Here is a 12,293-nt window from a genome sequence, read left to right on the forward strand (position 1 = left end):
TACTTATGCTTGTATGAGTGATGGCACACTGGAGTTAGGGGCAAGAAAGTGCATATTCCTAGTCTATGCACATGGGGTGCAGGAATACATGCTACGATTCACTGAGGAAGACTCGTAGTTTTATGTTTTGTAGAGAGATTACCTTTAATAAATTTGCTTTAGTTTTAGAAGATGAGTAAGGGATCAATTGTAGAGAAAGATCAGGACGATGTTCAAAATTAGGTGGAGCTTTATAGAGAACCAAGAGATGTTTAGAGTGCACTACATGTGATGGTGTCTCCACAGTTGCTAGATTCCATAGCAGTTCTTAGTTGTTCCGAGCTCACATTGATGAAGCTTCAAGGTGTTCAGTGGAGGTGGATTAAGTAGAGCGACAATTGTATGCATATATTGAAATAGATAATTTGGGTGCACTAAAGACAATTTCGGGTATGGAAATGCAAAGAGTGAAGACTGCAGGAATGTTGCGAGTGACTCGAAGGAGCTACGTTAGGAAAACGTCAAAGCACTTAAACATTCAGTTGAGAAATTCTATAAGCACCCCACTTTTTGCATATGCTAAATTATCTAGACTATCACTGTGTACTTAGATGGAGGTGGAGCACTTGCCACATGATTCACATGCTGGTACTGTTGGTTGTCTTAGTTATGACCTAGATAGTATTAGGCTTACTCTTTCATGTGCGATTAAGAGAATGTGCACGGTTAATCTAAGCATACATTGTGATGTTGTGAAGTGGATCCACCTAGTTTTATTGGGAACAACAGATGTTGGGGCATGTTTCGAAGGATACAGCTAAGGTAGTGTGGTAGTAACTAGCTTCACCAACTCGGGTGACTCAGGAAACCTAAAGGATGGAATTCTAAATAAGTTTCTTAGTTATAGTAAGTTTCTTAAAAGAGGTTTCTTATTTTGGATATAAATATTAAATACACACATAAGAGATGGAATTCTACTCTATCATTACACACTAAAGCAACAAGAGGAGTGTTAAGGTTTTCTCTTTGTGAGATTTCAAAGTGAATTTTCTGGAGGTGATTATGAGATAGCACCTATGGGTTTGCTTTGGGTGAAATCAAAGCAGGCAAGCACTTAAGCGATTGTAAACTCTTTATTTCCCAGATTCATAATGGATTTTCTGGCGATTCGTTCTCTCATTGGAGTAGATACCAATACTTGGACCAAATCATGTAAATCTCTGGTGTCCTTTTTTTTCTTTATTGATTTCTCTGATAATTTCTTCTTCTCACATTAGACTCAAATTGCAAGGTCCATAAGCTTCTGCGTTATTTCACAACAGACTTTGCTCGTCCTTCTCTTTCATAATTGCATCTGGAAAACGGCATAACATTTTATAAGTTGGTGAATTAAAACGTGCTTAGTTGTTGGTTTTTAATTAATTATTATGTAATTTATTCATTGATATGAGGCATGGCTTTTAACTTTGCTCGTCCTTTTTTTCTCAGTTACGTGTTGAGACGGGCATTATACTTTATATGTTGGTAAATTGAAACGTGCTTAGTTCTTGGTTTTTAATTAATTCATAGGTAGTTTCCACATACATACTTCTGGCATGGGATATGACTTTGCTCGTGTTGAAAGTATTTACTATTCAACATGAAAGTCACGTTGATAATGAACAGTAGCGCAACAACTACACCAGGGTTAATTGTTCTTATCCCATCGAAACTAGATATACCGTCATTGGTGAGGGAACAAATTTTCAACATTGGTCGTAGATCAAGAAGCTTTCAAGAGAAACATGCACTTATTCTCTGACTTCTTCCAGAAATTCGCTTAACTTCTCTTAGCAAAGCCAAGAATTGCCTCCACATTTAATTTCTTGCAATCATCTATGTCAATGTCAACATATTGCAGTCCCTTCAAGCTTGACAGGCTGGGAAACTTTTGTAAAGATCCACAGAAACAAATCTCCAATTGTTCCAAAGATTGTGGTAGTTCGCCTTGAATCTCAATCAGACAACGACATCTTCGTACTTGGATACTTCTTAGCTTGTTTAAATTACTTGGATCAGATAATATCTCCATCCATCCAAGTTCAGAAAGCTGCAAATCTTGGAGATTCTCCAAACAATCAAGGCCTCGAATTTCTGAGATTTTAGAGGACGAAATTGCAAGAGATGATAATTTCTTCAAATTTGATAGATCTATCGAACAAAGTGACCAGCAATCAGACAAAACTAAGGATAATAAACTTGAGGGAAGCCTAGGGAGGAAACACAGCTTAGAGCAACCAAGGTGAAGTGCCTTGAGTTGAGGAAGGAGACTAATATTTGTTGGTAAGGTCCTCACGTTAGAGCGCAAGTCCAGAGAGTCTAGTTTGCCTAACTTCCCAATCCACCATGGCATTGGATCTTCCACAAGCTTATGAGATTTTACATCATGAGCACGGGCCTTAAAGCTCAGATACAATTCCTTCAAACTAATCAGGTTTGAGAGATCTGGAAACTTGCTCACATACAATTCAGACAAAAGTAGACTAATTAGCCTTTCAGGAAGCCTCGGAAATGTGTATATTTTAGCACATATCAATTTCAAGATCCTTAGGGATTGACTTATGTAGATGCCATTGCCAATTTTCACATGCAAACACGGGTTATCTGTGGCTTCTATTTCTTCGAGCTTCTCCATCGTCCAAAGGGCATCGGGTATTCTCCTTATGAAACTTCCGGTAATCTTCAGTACTTTCAAATTTTTCAAGTTTCCAATGGAATCAGGTAATTTTTTCATGCATGTCCAGGATATATCCAACTCAATAAGCAATTCCAAATTCCCTATTGAATCGGGAAGCCTCTTCAACCCTATTGAATCAGGAAGCGTCTTCAACAACTCCCACTGAAGTAGGAACTTAAGATGTGCAAATTCTCCGGTAAAGAGGGAAAGTGTAGAAGCAGTGAGAATCCTTAAATTCCTCATTCCTTGACAATTAGGGATTTCCTCAATTAGAGTCGAATCAATCAAGAGTTCTTTCAAAGCTCCTAGTCCACCAAGTTCATCTGGCAGCCTCTGAAGTTTCCGACAGTGTCTTACATCTAAGGAAACTAAGCGTTTCAACTGACAAATCGACCTATCAATTTCGACTAATTTGCTACAACCCCGTAGGATCAAACGTTCTAAATTTGCATGTGCGGAGAAGTTGGGAGTTCTCTCCAAGCAACAACAATCGGTGAGATTTAGAACTTTCAAGTTCTTTATCATCTGTGAAATGAAAATCATGCGAAGTTAACTTATCAATCTAATGAGATGTAAAAATACATGTTGTCTAGCATATAACATACCTCCATATGCCTTCACCCTTTCCAAGCATACATAATTTCACTCTCCGATAGATCAACAATAACCAAATTCTGGATGGAAAAATTTGTTATGTCAAATATTAGGGGAATATAATGCCAAGAAAGCCATTGTAATTGTGGAAGGAGATCTGAATTCTCCAGGAAGAAATCCGTTGGAAGAACATTTGAGTGCCAAAGAGTCCTCGAATCGTCAATTTCAAGGAACCTTAGATTTGATAGTCTCATTATGTCCTTATAGTTTAAACAATACTGCAACTGATTGTCAAACTCGAGACGAAGAGCTTCAACTCTGTTTTTCCACTGCACAAAGGAAAAAAAATTAAAAACAAAAAAATTGAAGGGAAACACATTTTTTTCAAGTTCACTATTTAAGGGGTCGAGTTGACTGAGAACCATCATTCCTTCAATCTTAAAAGAAAAGAAAATATTGGTTGTGTAGGTCACAATGGTGCATGAGAACACAAAATGTGGCTTGTTTTTGAAAGAAAAAAATTCCATAATGAACTGGAAATTTATTGCAAGGGATATTTTACCTTATGTCTCGTCAGCAAATCCAATGCATCCTCAAGATTCCACACCCTAATTTGCTTCTTTAATTTCATGTTACTTTCTTGACGAACCATTTCTCTTCCGAGATCTCTGAGTTGATCATGCATCCACACTTTATTATCCTTGTTAATCTTTATCAAAGATGTGTTCTCCAAAACTTCCATGGCTTCTTCCGGAAAAAGCTTGGATTCATTCCAAAAATGAACCATAATGTCTTTGTTATATCCAATGAAAAGACAAGCTATATCGAGAAATATATGCTTTTGCCGAACATCTAATGCATCATAACTTATTTTTAGCTTCCTCTCAACTTCAGCATGAGGAACCCTTTCCAACTTCTCCAATGTGACGTTCCACTTTTCCTTTTTATTGCGAGATAAAAGCGAGCCTATGACCTCAAGAGCTAGCGGAAGACCTCCAGCAATGCCTATCACCCTCTTGGATTGGTTGATATACTCATTCAAAGGATAATCTCTTCTGAAGGCATGTTTGCTAAAAAGTTGAAGAGATTGATCGGGATCTATGCCCTTAAGCTCATATTTGCAGTTCACTTCAGGAACATCGAGAACATCTTTATTTCTAGTAGTAATAGTAAGCTTGCTCCCTTTACCAAACCAATCACGCTTACCTACAAGTGCATCCATGTGATTTTTTTCATCCACATCATCAAGAAGAACAAGGACTCTTTTATAAGACAACCTGCTTTTAATGATCGTAATCCCTTCATCTATGGTTCTTATATCTGTCCATTTCGTTTTGAGGATATCAGAAATTAGCTGTTTCTGCAAGCATTCGATGCCCTTGAGTTTTGATATTTCGCAGATGTTGGAAAGAAAGCAACAATCTTTGAAATTGTTTGAAAGCTTATTGTAGATGATTTTGGCAATCGTCGTCTTTCCAATGCCACCCATCCCATGGATTCCTATAATCCGTGTTTCACTTGTCTGAGCACCTATCATTTCCATGATTTCATCCACATGGTGGTCAACACTGACCAAGCCTTTTTCAACTCATTGAAAACCTCTTGGGTAACTATTTTTACAAACTCACCTTCTTGCCTAGTGTTCATTGTAGGTCAAAAGGAAATGAGTTAGAAAACTCTGTTGAACCAAATTATGTTTTGACAAGGCCAAATTTAAAAGGGATAATGACACAAATGGTCCTTGAACTTTTAATTTGTTCAATATAGTATTTGAACTTTAGCCTAATGTTTAATATGGTTCCTAAACTTTTAATTTGTTCAATGTGGTCCTTGAACTTTTGGTACATGTTCAATTTAGTCCTTGAACTATATGAAAATGTTCAATGTAGTCCTTCCATTAATTCTAGTTCAGGGACTACACTGAATATTTTCATAAAGTTCAGGAACTAAATTGAACATGTACCAAAAGTTCATGGATCACATTGAACAAATTAGAAATTAAGAGACCACATTGAACATTAGGTTAAAATTCAGAAACCACATTGAACAAATTAAAAGTTCATGGACTAAATTACATATTGGGCGAAAGTTCAGGGACTGTTTGTGTTATTTTACCAATTTAAAACTAAAGACTTTATTGAAACGTGTTCTTCAAGGATTTATTCCATTGTGGATGAATTAGTGTTGGTACTGACGATTAATGCATGACCTGAATTGAAAAAAATATGTTGTTTGGAATGAAAAAGGACAAAACTAGGATTGTGTCATTATTTAGCGTGATTTCTGCGGTAAAACTTCTATAGCATAAAATTCAATTTCAACTAGACTAACACAAATCTAGAAAGGAAATCAATTGAAATGCATGGAGTTATAAAGATACAAGGCACATTAGATGAAATGCTAAAGGCAGTCACCTATTGGGCATGTTGTGCAGGTCCTATCCCTTTAGTGCCCCAATTGCACTGAGAGCAGTCTTCCACTCACACATAGTTTCTTCGTCATATCGCTTCTTGTTTTCATGAGAAAGAAGGGCCTCTCCATTGGTATCGAACCTCTGAAGGTGCCACATCATAAAAAATGGGCATTATCTTTTGCCCCTTAGTTTTCTGGCAGTTGACCATCTGGACTAGCTCCTTGAGACACCATACGCTAGAGGCATAACCTTGCGAAAAGATAGGTATTGAGATGTTTGATTGATTAATTGCTTGGAGAAGTTCTGGGCCAATCTCTTCCCCAACGTGGAGTTCTTCATCATCCCTATATGCTCGGATTCCAGCATCTATCAAATTAATGTAAAGGAAGTCAGTAAAACCTGCTCGAGTATCTGGGCCTCGGAAGCTTAAGAATACTTCATCGTCATATCCTGATGAAGTAACCATTCCGTGACTTTCTGTTGAAGTGTCAGTACAAGAAGCGCCTCTTGCTATTACAGGTGCATCGTTAGTTGCACTCCCCTCCATGGATCTCACTCGATCTTCTCTTCAAGAAAAAATTGAACAGCTTAGCGGCCAAAGCAGTGGTAGCCAGAGAAGGAAAAGTTTAGAAGCCAGAATTACAAATGGAGATCCCTGTTGGTCATAAAACTTAGAAGTCGTGATTGGCTAAATACGCAGAGAGTCGTGGGCCAGTTAGCTAGAATTGGTCAATAAGAATGATTCATTGCAGCATCACTCCAGCCTGTCAAAGTTGACAATGCATGTTTTTGAACACCTAATTCATAAATCAGGTACATCAGCGAAATAATATGGCCAGCCTGTCAAAGTTGACAATGCATGTTTTTTAACGCCTATTGCATATAATAAGGTTCATCATTGGTACAATATGGTTGGATTCTTCCCAGTTTTTTAAACCCGAATGCATAAGATGAGGTTCATCAGCTATTCCAAGATTCCTCCTTAATTTCCTGTATTATCCTAATTGCGGTGGTTGAGAGACCCCACGTAATCTATACAAATATTCGGACGGCATTTGCCAACTGGGCATGTTCAGTGGGTTTCTCTTTCCCATGTATTTAACTAGCACGGTTGTGGACTCCGTAAGAATCAGTCTTGAGTGTGTGACAGATTTGTAATGTAGTGGAGAATGGACTAAAATCTGAGATAAATTCAACTTGTTCAAACATGAGATTGTTTACATATAAGAGTGCGAGAAAGTACAACACGTTGTGGGACTGATCTGCGTCACATTTCTATCAATTGATAGACTAGTCCAAATCATGGGTTGCTTAGAACCTCGTTTAACTTGTGTTTAAACTATTTTTCGCTCACTTGGTTGTTGAAAAGAACAAAAATTTTACCAGACTACATTGTTGTGGTTCCATCACATCATAGGATAAACAGATTTATTATTATGGCAACCAGGTGAAGGATTGGTTGGAGTTCTATTTCTGGATTGGAACTTTCTGTATGATTCGATTCCATGAGTTTCGGATTGTATCCAACACGTAATTCCGTTCAACAAGTTAGGCACTGAGAACAGACTAGACACTAGATTGACAGTAGCCCCAGAGACTCCTTATGATTATGGAAGAAAATAACTCAGTCCGGTCCTGATTCTTCAATTTAATTGCTCTTCTAATTACTGCAGCTGCAGAATGAGCCACTGCCTCCTGCATATAGACATGACTCTATTTAGTTTCGATGAAGGTGTCTACTTCACCAGAAAATCACCTAGGAACGTCCCAGTTTACAGTTACAGTACAAATGTTTGACTGCAGAGTCTTTCCCTTGACTTGACATGAACTATCAAATGTGTTCATTCATTGACAATCACCTAGGCAGGGTGCATTTCTTGGAAAAATAGGAATTGATGAAAATTAGCATAACGTAATCCCTATCACATGATTGACCCCCAATCTGGATCTCATCATTCCCTAATGCATCCTCTGCCATTGCTATTCAGCCTCGCAAATACTTCACAAATTCATGTACCTTTTGAGATCAGCATCGTTGTTGGCACCAGTTGCTTCCGCCACTGTAGACACCTTTTTTTTCTTTTTCTTGCTTAATGTTTCGTCCTTCACGGTAACAGTTGTCGCCTGCATATTTAGAAACCTGGAATAAGTACCGCATTTTTAATCAAACTGGACATATTTTTTATATCAGGACCAACTAATGGTTCTATACTCTAAAGGCACAATAATTTTGGTTCAGTGGAACTCTTCTTTTCCACTACATTACCTTTCCTTACCTGGTTCAAGATGTGGGAAGGCGTATTCCCTCTGAAGTTGTAAGTAATGCCTCAACACTAGCTCGGTTCACAGTAACAATCCTAGGGGTGAACGGTTTTCAGGTTCCGTACAGGTTTCACCTAGAACCTGAAACTTACCTATTTTGATGGATCTCTAATAATAATGTCTTTTGGATCAGATTTTTTTATACCTCCAATACTTAGGCAAATCTTTTAACATAGTGGCGAAATCCATAAACCATGCTCCAATAGATCTATAGCATCATCAATACATTTCTTCATAATAGAGTTAGATTCATCAAATACAACATGGATAGATTCCTCAATAAACTTTTATTGAAAAATATATATGTTGAACTATGCAAAGAATAACCAGTGAAGATACCTGCATCACTCTTGTCATCAAACTTAACAAGGTTTTCTTTTCCATTGTTTAGAATTAAGCATTCATTACCATAATCAATAATGGGTTTGTTGGCACCTAAATTTTTGCTCAAAGACTTTTCATTCATTTCATAAGCAAAGTAGTGATCGAATTCGTCGATAGTGACATGATTGGACAACTACACAAAAACATTTTCTTAGCATAGCTCTACATTCGCATTTTTTTACTGCATTTGTCCGCATTTAGTTATTAGGGGAATTTAGGTTTGTGCACGATGATTGTGTGTCAAATGAAGCTTGTTTGCATCGAATAAAATTGGGTTTCGGCTACAAACTTCATTTTTAATCAGACTGATGGATGGCCAGATATGTAAGACGAGCTAGAATTCATGACTCCAAGATTGTGGGAGTTAGCTTCAACTCCAAGCTAGTGGGATTGGACACAATTCCAAGATGGTGGGATTTGGTCTTCAACTTTTGTTGGAGTTGGATACGACTCGGACAAAGTGGATTACAATTCCAAGGATTGTGGAAGGTTTAACCATGATTCAAGGCCAACTTGGAGATAGGGATAAGGATTGGAATTGTACTTTTGGATTGAGGGAAAAACGCGTCTGGCTGAGATTGATAAAGCTTGAGGGAGATATGATGAATTTCGAACGTGATTTCAAAAGAGGACTTGGTGAGTCAAAGCGGCGAAGATGGAGCTTTGACAAAAACAAACAAATCTGATCGGTAAGATAAAAAGGAGGGACCGAGTCATGAGAAAAGAGTCGAGTGGGCTCGCAGCAAATAAAAAAAGAAGGAAAAGGCTGTGTTTATTTAACGGAAAATAAATGATTTGAAAAATAATTTCCTAAAATTAATCGCTTATGTCGTTTGAAATAAGTAGTTAAATAAAAATCTATTTATTATTGACAATAATTTATGTCTAAATAACTTCGTGAACGATGAAATTTTTTTTTTTTATCTTTTATTTATTTTTGTAAGCGATACAAGTAATTACTTCTTAGAAAAATATTTTCTAAATCATTCGTTTTCCGCGAAATAAATGGAGCCTGAATCTCATCATCTTTCAATTTCCTTTGAGTGAATTTGTCTAGAGATGATTCTTGTTGTTTAGCCATTTCTAAGAAGAGTCTGTTCGAATGTTGGGTCCCTTGACTCGTCTCCGAGCCGATCTCATTGTTTTACAAATGCTCCCATTGCGTTTAGATTCGTTTTTACATAGAATTTAGCATGTGTGTCTTTTATTATTTGAATTTCCGGAAGTATTTTGCAGATATTTAGAAAATTGGAGTGAAGTGTGGGCGATGCTTCTCACCGTCTCGTTCAAGTACATATTAAGTTCTTATTGTATCATAGGATTAGTTGATTCATGATTAGTTCTGTCTCATCTAGTTTAGTATTTAATCTCATCACTTTGATTAAGCAATTCATATTAGTTAGGTTAGTTTAGGCTCCGTTCGTTTCATGAAAAATAAATTTCGGGAAAATATTTTCCGGATTTTCCGACATTCGTTTTATAGAAAATAAACTAGTCATGAAAAACATATTCCACCAATGGAAAAAATGCCTTCAAAACTGAGGATCTTTCCCCTCACTTTCTTTCACATAATACATAATACATTTTACTTTTATTTTTATTTTTTCTTTTCTCTTTTTTTCTTTCTTTTTTGTTTTCTTCTTCCTCGGCAAGTCGTCGGCCACAGTGACCAGCCACAAGCAAAGGCTCGGCCTCGCTTGAGACCGGCGAGGCATGGCTGAGCCTAGCCAGATCTGGTGAGGCAAGGCGAGGCATCGCTCGAGCAATGCTAAATTTGGCAAGGCTCGACCTCGCTCGAGCTTTGCTGGCCTCGAGCATGGCCGAGCAACGCCGGATCTGTCGAGGCTCAGTCTCGCCTAAGCCTCGCCTATGGCCAGTCGCCAGTCGTCGCCGTGGCCGGCGACCGGCAGAAGAAGAAAGAAAAGAAAAAATAAAGAGAAGGAAAGAAATATTAAAAATTAAAAATGAATTAAAATTGTGATTTTTTTAAAAATAAAATAAAAATAAAAAATTATTAAAATGAGTGAGCATTTTCTATACCAAACGATGGAAAATTTTTTCTAGTTCATTTTCAAGTTTTAGCTGAACATCGGAAAATATTATCATTTTCCTGGAAAATGACTTTCCGAAAAACATTTTCCAAAAACGTTCACTTTTTGAGAAATGAATGGAGCCTTAGTGTACATTTTTTATGCATAGTTTACGAGGTCCCATGTTTGATTTTCGGTCGATACGGCTCGGGTTTTTTTATCCTGCCCTTTACTTTTTCTTTAATGTTGTTTGGTTTGATTATTAGTTGTTTGAATGGCTAGGCATGATAACTTAGATATCTATATTCTTTATTTTCATATAAAAAAACGGAAAGAAAGATTGTATGCATAACCTTTTAATAAAGGAGAAAAAGGTACTGATAATAGACATTAGATTTATCTAGCATAAATGTTTGCAAATGTAAGATAGATAAAGTGCCGGCTCATAATAGGTTAGTGGTGACTCTTAAGTTAATGTTGACTAAATAATTGAATGAGAAAGTCAAGTCGCGATGGTAGAATTTGGGAGGACTTGCTCTAAGCATAGGCGTCATCTCGTAAGTGGGATCAGTCGCATTTGCTTAGTAATTGGTTCAACTCCCTTGGGTTCACCTCGAGAGGGTCACGATAGGTGTACGACATAGGCTAAAACGGGACGAACTTTCGACTTAGAGCGAAAGGAAAGGCGGTTTTTACCTTGCGAACGACCAATCCCAGTCGGTTTCTGTTGAGCACACTTCATGGGTGAGCCCAACATCGTTCGTGCGGATCGACCAAACATCCACTGCCCCCTCTTTTGACCGCGAATCTCGGTAGTTTTTCCGCTTTTGTCGCTATCTCACCGAGAGACTTCCACGATCAGATTTTGCTCTCAATTTTTTTCTTGGATTAGTATCACAAAAAAAACCAAACAGGTAAATCCGTAACAAATTAACTCTAAATTAGTTTTTGGTCACAAAAATACCTCAACTCGTACACTTGTAACATATTTACTCTCCATTGGCTTCCGTCAAATTTTACTATGAAATTACTGAGCTAGATTACACATGGCAGTAACTCAATTGACATGGCGAATCCGCATAGAAATCCATATTAGTTTAGGGTAAATTTGTCATAGGTATACCAGTTTAGGATTTTGGTGATCCAAATATTAGTTTGGAGTAAATTTGTCACAAGTATCCTAGTTTCGGATTTTTGGTGACCCAAAAATTAGTTTGAGGTAAATTTATCACAAATATATCAATTTGGAATTTTTTTATGGTATTAACCCTTTTTTCAATAATCCGCTCGTTTGTTTTTCGTTCAAAATCCTCACCAAATCTTTTGTTTTCTGTTTTGAGTTTTTCAGGTTTTTGCAACTCAGCCCCCTCTTCACGGCTGAACTCTTAATCCACGTGATTTCTATTTTTTTTTCCTCATCGCCAACTCTCACACCAGTTGTGTGACATTCTGAAATCCGACCCACTTGGGATTTATGAAATGGATGGTTTTATGAACGTACTTGTAGTTAGATCTCGCCCGAAACTGATCATTCCTGGGATACTAACCGTTAGGGAAGGGCTAATTGGGGATTTAAATTCGCGAGACCAAAGAAACTCGATCGTGAATTGACTTTCGACCATAGAATTGTCGAGGTGATATTTTGAGCCAATGTAGGCCGATCCAAGCATAGTTAGGGATCAATTCGCCGCTTTCATATTAGTGGACCGCGGGTGATTCCGCTTGACCACGAGATGAACTGACGAATGACACTAAAACTATACCGAACGATCGCGCTCGTCGGAACTAGCGATCGATCCTCACGATTAAGTGACAACCGAGGTCGTCACGACCCGAGTGAACTTGAACGTGGCTT

At 37.6% G+C, this 12,293-nt stretch overlaps 2 pseudogenes; both read right to left on the bottom strand.

The window, feature by feature from the left end:
- Window positions 1-1,741: 1,741 nt before the first annotated feature.
- Window positions 1,742-3,238, bottom strand: LOC130134559 (disease resistance protein RPV1-like; annotated as a pseudogene).
- Window positions 3,239-3,312: 74 nt separating this feature from the next.
- Window positions 3,313-6,249, bottom strand: LOC115693215 (disease resistance protein L6-like; annotated as a pseudogene).
- Window positions 6,250-12,293: the final 6,044 nt, after the last annotated feature.

This window comes from Syzygium oleosum, unplaced genomic scaffold, assembly GCF_021117445.2.
Source record: "Syzygium oleosum isolate NSW1041296 unplaced genomic scaffold, Sole_v2.1 Sole_v2.24, whole genome shotgun sequence".
Taxonomy (NCBI): domain Eukaryota; kingdom Viridiplantae; phylum Streptophyta; class Magnoliopsida; order Myrtales; family Myrtaceae; genus Syzygium; species Syzygium oleosum.